General features: G+C 34.0%; 1 protein-coding gene across 13 annotated transcripts in view; it reads right to left on the bottom strand.

Moving 5' to 3' along the window:
- RFX3 (regulatory factor X3) overlaps positions 1-19,290 on the bottom strand; it is a 274,106-nt gene that overhangs the window by 197,651 nt on the left and 57,165 nt on the right. The window contains exon 1 of one of the 13 annotated variants that reach the window (XM_053924225.1): positions 4,938-4,958. The exons of the other annotated variants lie outside the window; for them this stretch is intronic. The gene's annotated coding sequence lies outside the window, so the exon portion shown is untranslated. Of the gene's footprint in view, positions 1-4,937; positions 4,959-19,290 lie in introns of those variants that run through there. 13 annotated transcript variants of the gene reach the window in all.

Consider the following 19,290-nt stretch of genomic DNA (forward strand, 5'->3'; position numbering starts at 1 on the left):
AAAAGCATTTGGCTAATTCTCAGAAAATGATTTTATTTCTACAATCAGTATACATTTATGCATTTGCCTATCAGATCCCGTGATTCTTCTGACCTGGTTGCTTGATGGGCTGTAAAAATTCAACTTGCTTAAGTGAAATGGTAGATACTGAAGAGTAAAATAAAATACTTGCATAGCAAGGCAGTGCAAAAAATAAATAATTTTTCAAGAAACATTCATCAATACTAAGATTGCAACTATACTCATACAAATTGTTTTAAACTTCCCCCTAAATAGTAGTCTGATTTACATGCAAATCTCCCAGATTAAGAAAATCTCAAATCTAGAGTTAGAAGGCGCTGATTTCTAATAGGGAATGTTCTTCTGCAATGACATAAATCAATTAGGACCACTGTCCAGATATTTTAATTGTGCTCAATGGTCATTGTTTTTCTATTTTTACATTTTTTTTGTTTCCTCTTAATATTCTCTCCCAGTTATGCTGGATACACAAAGATAAAATGCTCAGTGATGCAAAAGAAAGTATTATTCTTTACATAAATATGAACTACTTGTCTTTCATAGATTCTATGCTTGCTAATTTTCCTAATGGAGTATAAAGTCTTTCCAGGATCCCCAAGTTAATCTCGACCTGCTTCAAATTACCATGGTTTGAAATTTTGCCTCAAATAGTGATTAAGGCTATCAAAAAATATATATCAAATAAAGTGCCATCAAGGACAGTGTTTTTTTTTAAGTAATAAGAAAGAGTAATAAAATATTTCTTAGAATTTTACCTTAACAATTCTTAGGATCACTCTGTTCAACTCAGGTAAATTTTATATTGCAGCAATATTAACAAATTATTACAATGACCTAATTCTGCACTACCTGAAAAAAAAAGGCTAAAATTTTCTTTGCAACTCAATATTTGGCTGTAAAGAGCCGCTATTACATCTGACACCCAATCTTGATTTCTAATACCATTTTCCAGTAAGAGAACCAGGGGTCTCTGGAGAAATGATGAATTCTAAGAGTGGAGTAGAAACTACAAAGGTGAGTCTGATGTACCCCACAGTGCCAGAAACTAAAGCAGTACTCAAAAAGAAACGAAACAAAACAAAACATAATGGTGAGGGTATGTCGAAGAATTAGGAACCAATTAAAAAGATCACAATGGACAAAGTTAGAATAATTTGAGCAACAAAACAAAATAGTATTGGATTATAACCCAAGGTATAAAATAAATATGTATGACTCCATATTTATATAATTAAATGACTGACTAAAGAAATAAGTGGGGGAGGAAAGACAAATCGCTCATGCAGTATTCCAAACAATGTATGAAGATACTCCATCTTCAAGGAGGTGGAAGAGAATTCCCCACTCTTTCAGAGTGGGCTGCACACACTGATTTCCTTCTAAAGAGTGAAGACTGGAAAGGAGGGCAAAAAAGTAACTTTATAGTGGTAAAACCTGTTAATATGAGGGAAAACTGGAAGGGAGGTATATAGGGACTCTGTACCTTCTTATAAGCTTTCTGACAATTTGTATCTACTCTAAAATTTTTAAATGTATTTAACTTATTTTTAAAGATTTTATTTATTTTTAAAGATAGGGGAAGGGAGGGAGAAAGACAGGGAAATAAACATCCATGTGTGAGAGAATCATCCATTCACTGCCTCTCATATGCACCCAAATGGGAACCAGGCCCACAACTCAGGCACGTGCCCTGACCAGGAATCGAACCAGCAACCTTTCACTTGCCCAACCAACTGAGCCACACCAGTCAGGGCTAAAAATGTATTTTAAAAGTTAAAATAAAGCTGCTATTAACTTTGGCTTTGTGACGTTTGATATCTAGCTTACCGGTGGAGACTCTAGTTTAGACCACTTCAAGCATACAATTCTTCACAACACTCTCAAACCCAAAGGTCACCTGCTCTAGAATGGAAAAACGGGAGTCAGAGCCCCACATTTGAGTTCTGTCTGCTCTTCAACTATCCATGTGACCAAAAATAACCAATTTTCTCATCTATAAAATGAGGCACATGTGTGTGGAGGGCTTTCTGTGTTATGGCCTGTCTGCATTATCATCAGTGTCTCATCTCTAACCGGCTCTTGTTTTCTCTGGCTTGGCCCATTCATATGTCAACTGAGGGCCAGGCCTGGCTTTTATCAGTTTGTGTCTTTAGACTTTCTGGTTATTCTAGGGAATAACCAGAAATCAGATACAATTGTTGCCTGTACGTAGGAGAACAGGAAGCTAGAGTGGGAGGGAGACATGATTTGTATATATTCTTGGGCTGAATTACTTTTTTACTATGCATATGCATTAGCTCTTTAAAAACTTACCATAAAAGCAACAAGAAACCCATTATTACTCAGGGATTAGTATACTTTTCTTATTTCTATCTTTGTATCTACTATCTGTGTGCTATAGTACCGTAACAAAAAGTAAGCAGCATGGCTGTAGGTTAGTTTAAAATGATTTCAGTCAACTTCTTTTGTACCAAATCAGCTGTTTCAAAATAGCACAGCAGTTCTAGAATCAAAAGTGACTTGGCAGAGAACCTAGGCCTGTCTATTTACTAGTTAGTTAACCTCCCTAAACCCCAGGTTCCTCATCTGTAAAACTAGAATAATTATAACCAGCTTCACAGGTTTGTTGGAAAGATTAAATAAAAATACGTGCAAAGTCCTTAGCATAGTACTTGGTCCATCTCATTACTGTCATTATCAGCATAAATGGAAGTCTGTAGGAAGATTTGAGTTTTAACTCAGCCCAGGAACCAGAAGCAAATTGGAAGTTTTAACACCCCTAAAATGCACTTGGTTTTCAGCAATTATTCTTCCCAGTTCCCTAAAGAAAAAGTTTTCAATAACTAAAATGAATAGTATTTCCTTCTCTGCACAGGAACATCTCAAATTATAAGAAACATGTAAAAGTCACACACTATTGGTAATATCTTCAGAAATGAATAATTCTTATGGATTATAAAATCAACAAAATATTCAAGGACAATAACATAAAACTTGAATAAATGTGCAGAATGCTACAGTTGAAGCTGTCTTTGGGATTCTGCCAGAAGATTGCATTAGTTTCAAATTTTAGGTTCTAGCCCTGGCTAGGTGGCTCAGTTGGTTGGAGCATCATCCCAAACATTAAAAAGTTGCAGGTTCAATTCCCATTCAGGGAACATACCTAGGTTGTGGGTTCAATCCTCAGTAGGGCACATATGTGAAGCAACCAATATGTGTTTCTCTCACACATCAATGGTTCTCTTTCTCTCTCCCCCGCCTTCCTCTCTCTATAAAATCAACAAACATATCCTTGAGTGCGGATTAAAAAAAATTTAGGTTATATTTGCATCCCGGCCTTTTGCCTTACTTTATTGCAAAAGGGCATATCATATTTTACCTAGACACAATTTTTGAGGCTAATGATAACATATGCAAATAACTTTAATAAATATACAGGTTGAGGAAGGCATATAAACATCTTAGGTACTCAATAAATATTTGCTGAATAAATTTTGTATCCATAAATATGTGAATAAATAATGTTACCAAGGCATAATTCTTCCTGTGAGTTATTAGAAATATTCCTTTCCTGTCTCAAAAAAGTAGCTAAACAATGCATTTTACCCTGATTTCTACTTTATCATGGGTTTTAAATTAAAGCATATCAAAAACTAAAGTATATTTCCACTTATAAGATCTTTTGTGTATTTGCATGGATTCACACATATACATACATGTACACAGGCAACACTCGAGCAGAAATATTATGTGTATAGCTATGTACTTGAATGTAACTTAAGATATGAAAGTACTCCCTTACCAAAAGATATATTTGAGAATTTTCTATAATCTCTAGTTTTTTGCTTTAAGGTTTTGCTACAAAATTTCTTAAAACCGTTTCTTGCTTTTCAGAGCACACAAAAACAGCTCACATATATCTGATTTCAAACTGTACCTCGCAACTTAACTGCTACTAGAAAGTCAAAGAGCATATATATCATCGCTGTGAATTTTTTGACTATGTCTCTTAATGAATGCGTCTTACTTTTTGTTATGGTGCAATAACACACAAATACCTCTAATATGTTACCTGTCTTCAATGAATCCAGAGGACAAAGACTTGTAGGCAGAAATATTGGCTCCTATACTACCAAGGTAAAAAGTGCTGTGTGAGCAGAGTATAAAACAATTAGCTCAAGCATGAAAAGGCTACTGAAGTCTTCACCAAGAAAATAATATCTGAATCGACTCTTGGAAAGCAAGTAGTCATTAAAAGATTGCAAGTATGTGTAAAAACATGGCAGTATAAAAAGTAGATGACTTTCACTCAAGAATAATTAATTTCATGTAGCTGGGATTTAAGTTGCACAGAGTACAAAAGATAGCCTGAAAATATGGAGTCAGTTACAAAAAGGCCTTGTACTCTAGGTGTTCAACACATAGGATAAATAAAATGAAGTCAAGACTCCCTATAGAATTCTATGCAGCAGTTAGAAGAAATGAAAATGTATACCCCAAAACACAGACAGATCTTTAAAATAGTGCTGAGGGCAAATGAAATATCATCTCCGGCATAAATACCAGTAATGCAAAATTAAAATTCATGCACATCCAGTGCTTGTGCACACACAAAATAAATCCCCATGTTTTATAGGGTCCGATACAAATAAAAAGATTCAGACAAAAAATATGACAATAGTCACCTATGGAGAGAGGAAATATAATAAGGACAGGGAATAAAGACAAAGAAATTTTTTTAAGTGGGTAGGCATCTGTTTGATATCCACAGACATCAAGGTCTCCCATGAGAGAAGTTTTAAAGTCTGGGAATGGCAAAATCTAATGTGATTTTTAGAAGAAAGCTTGGCTCAGTGGGAAGTATACAGGCCTGTAGCTATAGATTCTTCTGGAGTCAAAGGGTGTGAGTTTATTACCCTTTTTCTGCACATGCTGAGTAGATCTTTAGCAATCTGTAAGAAAAGAATAAACTGCCAATAAGTAAAGATGGGTGTGTAAGTTTTGATTATAAATGAAAGTGAATACTAGGTTGGACAGGGAGTCAATTACCACAAATAAAAGCAGTATGTGAAAACTCAAATTTGACTATTTTCTGGGCATATTATTTAAAACATTCCTGAACTGAACTCGATTAGATGCTGGACTAAAATAAATTCTAAAGTTTTCATCAAGCTGAGTTTCTGTTCCATTTTCTTATAAGTGTGCCAAAGAAAACAATGAGAAATTAAAATAAAGCCTCACTTAGTGTGTCTTGGGAGCTCAGAGTAGAGATATCTGTAATAAACTCAAGCCCTGTCACTTGAGAGATGAATCTTACATTACCACGAACTGCTTCATCTGTACAAACAGACTTTCTATAGAACTGCAACTGAACACTACAGGCAGTGAGCCAACACTTTAAAATTTCATCAAGTTCTAGTGCCAGGTGACAACTGTTGGCTGTGACATGATTTATGCAACATATTTCATCTAGTTATCTTAGAATCAAAGGAATTTTACCAAAGTGTTCTCATTCAGATAAACAGGAATGATTTCTACCCCAATCACATTTGTGAGAAGTGGAAAACACACCTGGGAAGTTCGAGGACAAGATCTTACTGATTAAATTTTGAGAATTTAAAATTGGTACCCACATGGAGTAGTCCTCTATTGTGAAGACATTGTTTTTTCATTTGGATGCAGAAAACTACCTAAAAAGCAACCACAATCAAAATATAGTTTAAAAATTATAAGTGCTATGTGTAAGTAATATGTAATATGATTAATAACATTTTCTGTTTTTATAACCTTCAGCTTCCATAGACATGCTCAGAAGGGTCAGATGTCTGTTTTTCCCCTCTTTGGTCTGTGGCTCAGTAATCTGACAGCGCACCTTCTCCCTATGACTCTTCTCATGAAGAACCCTTTCAGCCCCTACTTATCCATCATTTCATCCTACTATCTTCTTACTCTACTTAGAATAAGGTATATTTTGATAGAAGGTGGGATGTAAAAGAGGGCACCTTACAATAATGATACTAATACAATTTTATTGTTAAGTACTACCTAAAGAAGGTAATTTATGTTATTTATGGGTGATGAGACAGGGATACTAGTTCCTTTCCTCTTTATAAAATATGTGTTGCTTTTACAATTAAGAAACAAAGATTTAAATAACTCTACAGTGATGTGATAGGAGGAAAACTTTATCAAGTTCTCAATTTCAAAAGATCTATATCAAAGAACCTTAGTCTGGGCTCTTCCTCTTGCCTTCTGTCATTATCCTGGCTTATAACCCAACTTAGATATGAGTGCGCAAACTCACTAGCTCTGTCATGGGAATCTGTGACAAACTGGACAATGGAAGGCAGAGCTGAGAAAATCCAAAAGTTACAAATCAGGTACCTATAGAAGACATTAAATCTATTCTGGGGTTATAAAAATTAAATTATATTATGATAAAATGCCAAGTTTCCTTATAGTAAGACATTAAATGAGCACCTCAGCAATTTCTGCTAAAGCCTAAATGGTTTCAAAGAAACACAATAAATCTTGAACCTCAATATATATTCAAGCATGAAACAAAATAATATTCAAAATGTCACATAATGAATTTAATGTTATTTTACAAAAAGTTCAATAAAACAATTATCACCCTGATATTTGCCCAGCTTTCCTCTCTTATGCACTGATCAAATAAGATAAACCAATATTTCAAAAAACAATATAACTTTTAATGTTCAATTTTACTTTCATTAGCATTAAACTTGAAAGAAGTTGTATACCCTATTCATGTCACTTATCTACCTCATTCTTTGTATACCTTAACTGAGGCAGGATTTCACAGAATCTCAGAGCTAGTGCCTTCCCTCTCAGCCTCCCAGACTTAGGAGTAATAAGCGTGGCTAAAAGAGTCTTCAAACGATATGTTATATCACTAATTACATTTAGACATGATAGTAGTCAGTTATAAGCTACACATGTGCACTATCAAAATGCTCCAAAACACTGCTCACTTTTGTGATTTCTCAGTATACATACTTCTATTTCTAGCTATAAAGGATGATACTTAGATGATCATTTAACCAATTCATTTCCTAACAAGCAACGTATTTTTACTATATGTGCAACAGAGAACTACAAATGCCTTCCAATGCTTCTATTATATTCTCACTTTGATGTAATGTTCCCAGATAATGAGTTTTCCAGTAAAATCACAGGTTATCATAATCTACAAAATCTGACATTTCCCAATAGGTTATAACATCCATGCCTGATATTTACTATTTCTTTATTTTTGTTCTTTCACTAATATTCATGTAAAACATACATTATAGAAATAGTCCCACTGATTCCTTTAACAGCACAATTTGTAACTTGGCTTTTTATGTCATTTCTTACAGCAAATAAATGTAAATGCAACTCAGGAGGTAAGATACTTCATAGAGTATAATCATGCACAGTATTAACAATATACTTAATGATTTAGTTACAGCTATTGATTTATGGTTACATATCAAGTAATGATTTGGTTATACCTATCTTATGTAATTATGTAGGTGGTATTCACTACAATGTAAGCATTTAGTAAATTCATACCTGAGAGAAATTTCAAGTTCATGATTATTGCAAGAAGGGAAAATGAAAAGATCTATTTAAGCATCTCATGGAATTCTATTTCATATAATTTAAAATTTTTCAGGTAGATCTGAAATCTCATTATTGTAATAAATGTTACATAATATTTATAAAAGCAAGAATATGCTAATGATTTACAGGGCACAGATTTTTTTCTTCAGGGAGTTTAGTGTAAGCTAGTTACATAAGCATACATAGAAATTTTTTTAAACCTCATAGCAAAACTAAACAGTTAATATTGATAGAAGTATATTAAAAACAAAAAAAGAAGTATATTAAAAACAAAAATTTTCATTGCATGTTAACATAAATGAGTTTTATTACTATAATTTTTATGCATCTAATCCAATTTTCCAAATCTCTAAAACTATTTTAAAAGATACTGTGTTAGTCAATAACTAGCACTGGTAATCCTGATCCTAAAGTTTGCAGAATATGCTTTGATTAAAGATACAACAGTTTTAACACCAACATGTAAAAAGCTATCCAATAAGGTTAAATCAAATCAATGACTAAGCAATTGGAATACATCTACCAGTCTGCTCATCTAAAGAGATAATTTAAGAACTGTTGTACTTTCAAGGAATAGGTTCTTGCTAGGAAGAAGTACAATTAAAACAATATTGTGTTGATCAAAGTTTTTAAAAAAATTCACTGTAATATAACAATTACCACAGACAAGTCTGTTAAGAACTCATGGGCCCCAAAAACAGTGTGGTAATTGAGGAGGGTGAGGGAGGTAGGTGGAGGTGGAAGTGGGGACAGTGGGATAAATGTTGATGGGAAAAAAAACGTTTAAAATGTTTTTTAAAAAAGAAGTTGAAATATTTTTTAAAAGTATGACAATGAAAACATACAATGGACTTCACAAAATGTTTCAATGAACAAAAAAATTTCAAGTGTTAATAACTCTGAAATCTATTACCGTGTATTTTGGTTTACTGATATTAAAGTCACATCTAAAGTTATTAAATTTTTATTTTGCATGTCAAGTTTTACAAACACCTATATAAACATACTAGCATAAGCTATTCTGTTCTTTATTTTGTTTTTAGGTACCAATAAACATTTGAAGAAAAACTGAAAAAAAAGAACATGCCCTTTATCATACATTAAAATATTTCTTATTTCAGTGACAAGAAATAAGTTGTTAGAGTAACACAAGTGAACTTCTGTATTTCCCAGTTCATGTTATCAGTTGGCGTTTACTCTTCTCAAAAACAAAAGAAAGGGAAAGATCCCTCAACTCATTTTATGAGGCCAGCATTAACCTTGATTTTATAAAAAATGACAAACACAAGAAAATTTAACCACTACCAATATTCCTCAGGAAAACAGACACAAAAATATTTGTAACAAAATTCTAACAAATCAAACCCAGTAACATATAAAATGTGTAATAAATCATGACAAAATCAGATTTATCCCAGAAATCAAAGTTGCTTTATCATTTGAAATCAGAGACTAAAAGAGAAAAAGCATAAGATGATCTTAATTTAACATTCCCTTCTGAATGAAAACTGTCAGCAAACTAGAAAGAGAAGAGAACTTCCTCTACTTGAGAAAGGGCATCTACAAAGAACCTATAGCTTACAGCAAACTTAACGGTGAAAGTCAGACTGTTTTCTTTGTAAGATCAGGAAGAGGACAAGGATATCCTCCCTCACCATTTCTTTTCTACACTGGAAGTCCTAATCAATGCAATAAGGCAAGAAAGATTAATACAATGCAGAAAAAGTAGACAGAAAGATGTAAAACTATTTGCAGACAGCATGATTATCTCTGCAGAAAAGCCTAAAGAACTTCTTTAAGCTATTACGAGTAAGTATATTTAGTAACATGACAAGGTTATAAGGTCAATATATAGAAAGTCAAATATATTTTAGAATCAGCCAAGTTAGTATAGAAATTTATAATAACATACCATATCATTTATAATAGATTCAAATATATGATATACTTAAAGGTACATTTTAATAATATATGTAAGATTTATAAACTGAAAACTTGAATATATAGGTAAGAAAAACTGAAAACCCAAATAAACACACAGATATATCATGTTCATGGATCATAACACCCAACATTGTTGAGATACTAATTTCCCTGAAATCAACAGAGTCAATGTAATTCCAATCAAACTCCCAGGAAAGATTATGGAATATGACAAGCTAATTCGAAAATTTATATGCACATTCAAAAAACTTGAAATAACCACAAAAAAATTTTGAAACACAAGACTAAGTGGAAGGAATTATATACAATCTACTTTTAAGACTATAAAACTACAGTAATCAAGAAAGTCGGGTATTGATGTAAATATAGTAATAAAAAAATTGGAACAGAAATATACCCACATGTATATGGTCCATTGATTTTCAATAAAAATGGCAAGGAAATTCAATGGAGAAATTATAGTTTTTTCTAAAAAATGGTGCTAGAAAAATTGATATATGGAAAGATAAAACAACTCACATCATATATAAAAATTAATTTAAAATTTATAGATAGACTTAAAGATAATATAGGGTAGAGCAGAGCAGGTTTACAGTTGTGAATTTGCAAAAACAGTTTATTCTGTATTATTATTTATTATTGTAGGATTTTTTTAATACAAACAACTGTAAACCTCCTCTTGGCCCACCCTGTATTATAAACTGCTAGTAGAACACATGAGCTAATTTAAGTGACATTAGGTTAGAACAAAATTTTTAATATTCCACACAACACCCAAAAAATAAAACTGATTAACTTGATTAAAATGAGACTTTTGTTCTTGAAAAGACACACTTAAGAAAATAAAAGCACAAGCCAACAGATGTAGGAAAAAAGTTTGTAAACCATATTTCCGATACTGGATTTGTATCCAGAAGACGTAAACATCTGAAAACAACTCAATAAAGACACCAAAAGTATGTATTTCTTTTAAAATAGGTAAATGGTTTGGACACTTTACAAAAGAAGATATGGAAATAATCAACAAGCATATGAAAAGATGCTCAACATCAATGGTCACTTTAGAAACACAAGTTAGAACTACAATGAGCTACCACAACATATCACTGAACTAGAGGTAAAATTAACAGCACATGTCAATACCATGGGTTGACAACTTACACTTTAGCAGTGGGGATGTAAAATGGTACAGCCACTTTGGAAAACAGTTTGGCAGTTACATATAAAGTTAAACATATCCTTATCATATGACTCAGCAATCTCCTACTTAATCACCAGAGTAAAGTAAAAACATATGCTCATACAAACACTTGGAGAAAACATACATAATAGCTTTATTCATAATAGCCAAAAACTAGAAACAATCCAAATACCCACCAACTCGTAAAAAGGATAAACAAACTGTGGCATAGCCGTAAAATGAATTACTACTTATCAATGAAAAGGAAAAAATTGCATGAATAACGTACAATGTAAAAGAAGCCAGGTAGCTTCAGTTGGACAAAGCATCATCTCGATAAGCCAAGGTTGTGGGTTCCATCCCCGGTCAGGGCACATACAAGAAGCAACCAAAGAATGCATAAATAAGTAGAATAACAAATTGATGGTTTTTTCTCTCTAGAAAAATATAAATAAATGAAAATAAAAAGTAAATGAATCCAGGTACAAAAACTATATACTGACTCCATTTATATGAAATTCAAGAAAAGGAAAGACAATAATGACATACAGCAGATCTGTAGTTGTCAGGAGCCAGTGGATGAGAAGAGAATTGATTACAAAAGGACAGATACTAACTTTTGGAAGTGATGAAAATGTTCTGCATCTTGACTGTGATAATGGTACATGACTGTATACATTTGCCAAAACGCATCAAAGTGTATACTTTAAATTGGTAAATTATACTGTGTGTAAAGTACACCTCAATAAAGCCAATAAAAATAAATCAAATGTATGTTGAAGATATACATTAGTAGGAATATCTGGTAACTTACCTATCCAAGAAATAAATGCATCTTGTTTGACTATATAAAAATGCTATGAATAAAAGAGAGAGACAGAACGCAAAAGGGTATCAGTGGACAAGTCGGTCTCTCATCCTACAATTTCTATTTTCTATGCCCATTTTCACTTCATTTATACTCACAAGGAATCTATGTTAGTACCTGAGGACCTGCTTACTAATTAAGGTATCTATATTTTAAAGGATGCTTCATCAAAATGGAACACTTTAACTGGAAACATGTATGTCAGTCTTCTCAAGACAGGGACTTTCCACAAACCACTTACAATATGAAGTCTTTACCCTATAAATCAGAGTGTGGGTGGTCTGTCAGCATATTAGTATCTCCCTTCTAATAACATGCTAAACCATGTACTAAACTTTATCTCCTGGCAAATAAACATAAACCATTACTTGTCATTATGTCAATGTGGATATATTACAAGTCACATTAAAATATTCTTGCCCTGGCTCAGTTGGTTGGAGTTGTGGGTTCGATCCCCAGTCAGGGCACATAACTAACCTAGGTTGCAGGTTCAATCCCAGGTCGGGACATGTATTGGAGGCAACTGATCAATGTTTCTCTCTCACATCAATGTTTCTCTCTCTCCCTTCTTCTTCTCTCTCTAAAATCAATAAATATATCCTCAAGTGAGGATTAAATGTATATCCTTAAAAAGTAATTACAAAATCAAAGGTATTATTCTTGTATTCCAGAAGCTTATTATAGCACACTTTAGAAGAGAAGGCATACACACGGTGTACGCCTTGAATAATGCAAGATACTATATATTACAAAATATATATAGTATATACATATATATTACACACAGTGATGAATAGTAAAGACAGTAAGATTGCCACAATGAAAAGAAAGCAAAGGGGTCTAGAATGAGCTATGAGGAACTTGACTACTCCTGAACAACAGCTGTGAAAAAGATGAATGAGCATGATAGGACACAGATGTGACTATGTGAACAACACTTTCAGTGGAGAAAGTAGAGACCACTTATCTGAATTGAAGGTTAGAGAAAAGTACAAGATAAGACTGGAAAGATAGAATTCATTTATCCAAGAAACATTTATTGGGTACCTATCATATGTCAGGCACAGTACAGAAATGAAGCTGTTTGGAAATTCTAGACAGGAATTTGGTCTTTTTACTGTGCAGCCATAAAAGTAATAGAGTTCTACATAGCTCATGGCAACTTCAGATACATTATCTCAACCAATCTTCACAACAAATGATTTAAACATAGGGGTAAAAAAGGCTTAGGAAAGTGTATTTTTATGCTTAATGTCATACAGCCAGAGACAGAGCAAAAAAAAAAATGATCTTCCTACTCCTAGCCCAGAGCTCTTTTCTTGCCTCATTTCTCATACCATTCAGCTCCTTTTCAAGAAAATAAGTCATTTTTAAGTGTAATGTGATCAAAGCAACATTCTAGTCAAATACATACGGTCATGTTGTACAGGTTGATTCAGAAAGTAACAAATGTGGAAGAAGGGGATCTACTAGTACACTGCTTCAATAGCCCAGAGATAGGTGGAGTAGTAGGAATAAAAGTCATTGTCTCTGAAACTGTATAAAAAGATTCAACTGGTGTCTATTTGAAAATGCCCAGAGAAGATCAGTACAGCCACTGATAAAGTTGAAATGTCAACAAGTGGATCTATTTTACAGAGAAAGTCATCTGAGGTAGTCAAATTATCCCCCAAACACAAAGATATTTGGTCAAACATTATGCAAGTCTCCACCCCTAAAACCAGAATAACCCAGGGTTTACTGCCACTGAATATTTTGCTTACAGTTTATTTGTTTGTCTATTCTTAAAAGTCTAGACACTCCACCAGCCCGCAGAAGTATCAATATTCATAAAGCCCAGTAAGAGTTCATGCCCACTTTCTGGATCATGCCCTCCAAGACAGCCAGTAACCTAAAGCTATTAGAATTAATAAACATGTTTTTAGTTAAACCTATCATTGAGTCAAGGCTTTCTTTAAAAGTTCTGGAATTATTTGCCAATCACAAGTAAATGCCTAATTCAAAGCTGTGCAACTGAGAAACTATTTTAAAATCTACAGAAGGATGAAATATATCTTATCTCCTAGATGGAACTATTTCTCAGGGCGGGGTTATATTTGTAACTTCTCCCAAGAGTCTAAAGAACTATATTGTTTTATGATACTAGTTTATTGATGAGAACATTAGACTAGTAGCTCCTTAATAACTATAAATCGAGATTCTAATCCAACACATAAACTAGCTTTTAAAAGGGGATAACAAAGAGGGTTAGGACCAAAGAAGTGAAGACTGAGCCCAACTAAAACCACACGCAACAGGGAAAGAACAAAGGTCATTGCTGCTCTTTGCAATGGCCAGCAGAGGCTGCCAATGTACCAGGACACAAAGGGCTTCTTCCCCCTCCACCTCACAGACACACAAGGAGTTGTCACCAAAACAAAAAGCATTTCCACGCTATAGCAGGAAACCCAGCATTCTAGGCTCATCGCAGAGTATTACTCAACAACAAGCACCAAGTTTTCTTTGTAACTGCAGCTTCTGGGCACGTGTGGCAGGAACAAAGGAACTGCAGAATAGATTGAGTACTTTTCAAAGATGATCACACTTAGCCACTCTCTTACCAAAAGAAACCACCAAGTTTTATACAATTACCTTTCCAGAAAAGATACCTCAAGTTTACTTTTGAAAATGGATATTTTTACTGAAGAATAGCACAATTTATAGTCTTAAAATTCTTATTTGAATAGATGTGTTATTTAGCTTCTTAAAACAAGGTGAACTAGTTACAGTTGAAGGAAATGTTCACTTACCAGATACAAAATCATAATGTGATCCACAATATGGAAGTATCAATCTTAAATTATAAATACTAATATGCTTAAAAGGAATTTCCTAATATTCAGCAGTCAGGTGAGATGCTGTCCATCTGTGCTTCTTTCCCAGCACCAAGAACATAGACACTCAAATACACCAAGGGGCAATCACATTTTAAAATTCATTTTATAATTCTGCTTTACAATTTTAAGAATTATGGATCTAGCCCTTTTGAGCTCCACACACTGCTATTTCTTGTAGAGAGGAACTCTGCTGTCAATCACTGCTCCCTTTTGCCACGCAAATATGTGCTGCAGCTTTCACTTGTCACTCCTATTATATGTAATGTAGGCAGCTTAGCACTAAATCAATTTAAGGAACTGCAGAAGTTAAATACATACATTATTATTATGATGACAGAAAAGGCAATGAATGTCTTGCAGCTCCATTTGCTTTCTTTGTTAAGGAAGAAAAAGCTAATTATCTGCAGCTGTCAACCATGAAGTCCTAGACCTATTTAAGTCAACATTAGCCTTGGACAACTGAAAACATTTCTCATATTTCTGCCCGATTGTTTTCTTTTTTGTGAAATATTAAACATTCTGAGGACAATGTAAAAACAAGTTGAAAATATAAAACTACATATTTGTATCCATTTTCATAACCAATTTAATATTTCAGACAGCTGCCAATTTTTTGTAATATCCATTCTCCAATTAGTGTAACCAAAATTTAGACAGATATAAGCCCCTTCACAAAAAATTCGCATTTAAAATTCAACTGAAAGCACACAGACTGTTGGTTACAATGAAATCATGTTACAGATGATCAAGGGAGAAATTCTATTAATTTATTTAATTAACAAAAAGAGAGAGAGAAAAAATATTTCCCGAAGCTGAAATGCTGATAAATGACACAAAACTCACACTGAATCATAGACATCTGTTTGTATATTCTCTTTACCAATCACCAATTTTCCAATCTAGTCCCATTAGAATCTAGAACTATTTAATTTTAAATTTTCTTGTTTCAAATTTTAAGATTGACTTGTATATTTCTAGGATATCAAATACAAATAAAAAAGAATATTCTTAATAAGCCCAAGAAAAACAAAATTATCATCAATATATAAACTATGGAATCTCTTAACATTGTGCTCTGAAAAGTAAACAAAGGTCATTACTCTATTTTGAATTTTTTTTGTATTTTTTTTTAATTCTTACCCAAGTATATTTTTATCGATTTTAGAGAGAGAGGAAGGTAGGGAAAGAAACATCAGTGTGAGAGAAACATTGATCGGTTGCCTCGCACATATTCCCTGACCGGGAGCTAAAAGTACAGCCCAGGCACGCGCCCTGACCAGTGCCTGACCCTGCAGCCTTCTGGTGCACAGGACGATACTCCAACCCACTGTGCCGCCCGGCCAGAGCATTCTTCATTCTTGATGACAAATGTAAATATTCTCTGCATTTGCTCTGAGTTTTCAGTCATAATACACTATTTCCTTTTTATTTTCTTTGGAAAAGCTCTTCTCACAGAAACAGCCTCAATAAATACTAATTTTAAATTTCATATGAAATTACTGCCATTTAGCTTTCTAATGAATTTTTAAACACACATAACATCTATAGATGTTACTAACATAAATAGATCAAAACCTATATAATCAATAATGTAAGAAAATTTTTGACATATAGACTAATTATCATTTAAAAAACTAGAGCCCCATTTTTAAGTTCCAAACCAGCCTGAAGGAAAAGCCTTTTCTAACTACAAGTGACCCACAACTCCAAGATTCTGATTTGCCACAACCCCTCCTTGTAATCTTGAGGAATCACTACTGTATTTCCTGGAGACAGGGGAGAAAAAGTCAAGAAACATAAGTATAACAGCATGAAGAGCAAACTCATCTCACATTCAATAAATCACATGTGAAAACTGTTAAGGTATGATTAGTGTCTCTCTCCCACTGATGTCTCTCTCTCTCCCTTCCTCTCTCTCTAAAATCGATGGACATCACCTTGGGTGAAGAGTAAAAGAAAAGAATAACAACCTTTGCGTACTTTTTTAGAGCATAATGTTAATATGGCCTATACGTGTATCCAATCTTTTGGCATCTCTGGGTTGCCTGGGGCCACACATTAAATATACAAACAGTAATGAAAACTGATGACCAAAAGAACATTTTAAGTAAATTTATGATTTTGTGTTGGGCCACATTCATAGCCATCCTGGGTTGCAAGCGGCCCACATACCGCGGGTTGGACAACCCTGGATATGATACATAAAGAAATAGTATAAAGCATATGATTGTCTAACCACTATGCTGTACAATTGAAACTGATAAAAAATAACATTGAATGTAAACTGTAATTGAAAAAGATGTGCAACAGACATATGAAAAGACACTCAACGTCACTAATCACCAGAGAAATGCAGACTAAAACCACAATGAGGTATCACTCATATCTGTCAGAATGGCTATCATCGACAAATCAGCAAACAAGGCTGGCAAGGATGTGGACAAAGGAAGAACACTTTTGCACTCTTGGTGGGAATGCAGAATGTTGCAGCCACAGTGGAAAGCAGTATGGAGAAAATTAAATATGGAACTGCCTTACGACACACTCTAATTTGAAAGAACATAAGCACCCCTGTGTTCATTGCAGTGTTATTTACAATCATCAAGATTTGGAAGCAGCCCAAGTGTCCATCAGTAGATGAGTGGATAAAACAACTATGGGACATTTACACAACGGAATAGAACCTGGCTGTAAAAAAGAAGAAAATTTTACCCTTTGCAACAGCATGGATGGACCTCAAGACATTATGCTAAGTAAAATAAGACAGTCAGAAAAAGACAAATACCATATGATTTCACTCACATACAGAATCTAATGAACAAACTGAACTAACAAGCAAAATATTGACAGAATCATAGACAGAGAGCATGTTGACATCTCTGGGGGAGGAAGGGGTGGACGGATCAAACGAAAAAGAAAAAGGACTCATGAACATGGACAACAGTGTGGTGATTGTGGTGCAGAGGGGTTGGGTGGAGGTAGAAGAGAGTCTAAGTGGGATAAATACTAATGGAAAAAATACAATAAAAATAATAAATAATAATAAATGGGAAAAAATAGTAAAATTGCAACCAAAAAATAGTATCATTAAGTAACTACACTACACAAGACTCTAAGTACACTTCCCAGGGTCCCCAAACTAGTATTGACAGGATCAAGACTCCATCTCAACTTTTTTTTAATTAAGTTTATTGGGATGGCATTGGTTAATAAAATTATATAGGTTTCAGGTACAGAGTTCTACAATACATCATCTGTATGTTGTACTGCGCGTTTACCACTCCAAGGCAAGTCTCCTTTCATCACCATTTGTTCCCCCTTTACTCTCTCCTACCTCACCGCTTCCCTTTGGCAACCACCATACTTTTGTCTGTGCCCATGAGCCCCCCCCCTTTTTTTTACTTAATCTCTTCAGCCTTCTCACCCAGCCCCCAAGCCCCTCCCCTCTGACAGCTGTCAGTCTGTTCTCTGTATCCATGAGTCTGTCTCCACTTTGTCAGTTTATTTTGTTCATTACAGTCCACATATGAGATCATATGGTATTTGTCTTTCTCTGACTGGTTAATTTCACTTAGAATAATGATTTCTAGGTCTATCCATGCTGTCACAAAAGGTAAGATTTCCTTCTTTTACAGCTGTGGTCCATCTCAACTTTTTACAACAATGCCCAGATTCTTTAGAATTCTTCTCTTGCTTTACATTTTAGAAATTTGTTATCTATCAAGATTGAGAGACAGTTGCCATCCTTTACAAATGATGCTGGTGACCGTGCTATCCTATATAAATATAAACATGACAGAAATGAGAAAAATATAATTAGGAGGCAATCCTTAGTTTTGCAATGAAAAAGATATGACTGATGACCTTCAAGGGTCCTTCTTGCATTACAATTCTAGTACTTCTTGGGTTGTTTATCTTGCTAAGATATTTGGGAACAGCTAAAAGGTCTCTGGATATTTCTTTTCTAACTTTCTGATATCTATTCAAGATAACGTTACAATTTCTACTCAATCACTAGTCTATGAAAATTTTAAGACAACATTTACACTAATGTAATTCTCACAACTGTGAGAGGGATTAGGTAAGAGGGCTCAAAAAGACTGTGGTGAATAGCAGAGCAATTCCAAATGCATGTCTGTCCTATTCACAATTTAGAATACTTCCCATGACCTAGCTGATGCAACCATAACAATAGCATTCATTTGTACATCACCATAACTTTGTCACGTGCCCCCCTCGATTGGTCCTCAGAACAACTCTGTAATGAAAGAAGGCAGGTAATATTCTAAACTCATTTTATAAATAATGAAAACTGATTCCAAGAAAATTTAAACCTTTGCTCAAGGATCCTTACAGAGGCCTCAAACATAGTCCTCTGGACTCCAAATCCAGCGCTTCTTTTTTATGAAATTTACTGTCAATTATAAGTTGGCTTCAATATATCTTTCAAACATTTGTACGCCTATCCTGTGTACCCTGGACTCTCTAAATCTGAACTTCACTAAGTATAACTGAGCTCATGAAGGCATTAGGTTTATGCTTATGTGTGATATAGTAACTTACATTTCTAATATAATAAGTTTATGAGACATACACATATTTTCTGAAGATATTTATGTAAGACTGTCAAAAGGATTTCCACCCAGATTTTGAAGGATCAAGAATAGGTTTCTCAAAATATAACCAGAAACATTGAAGTTAAGAACAGTCTAACAATAGCCAGAGGAGAGTGGGGAGGGGACAGTGGGGAGAGGGGTTTACAGGAACTACTA

This window comes from Desmodus rotundus, chromosome 1, assembly GCF_022682495.2.
Source record: "Desmodus rotundus isolate HL8 chromosome 1, HLdesRot8A.1, whole genome shotgun sequence".
Classification (NCBI taxonomy): domain Eukaryota; kingdom Metazoa; phylum Chordata; class Mammalia; order Chiroptera; family Phyllostomidae; genus Desmodus; species Desmodus rotundus.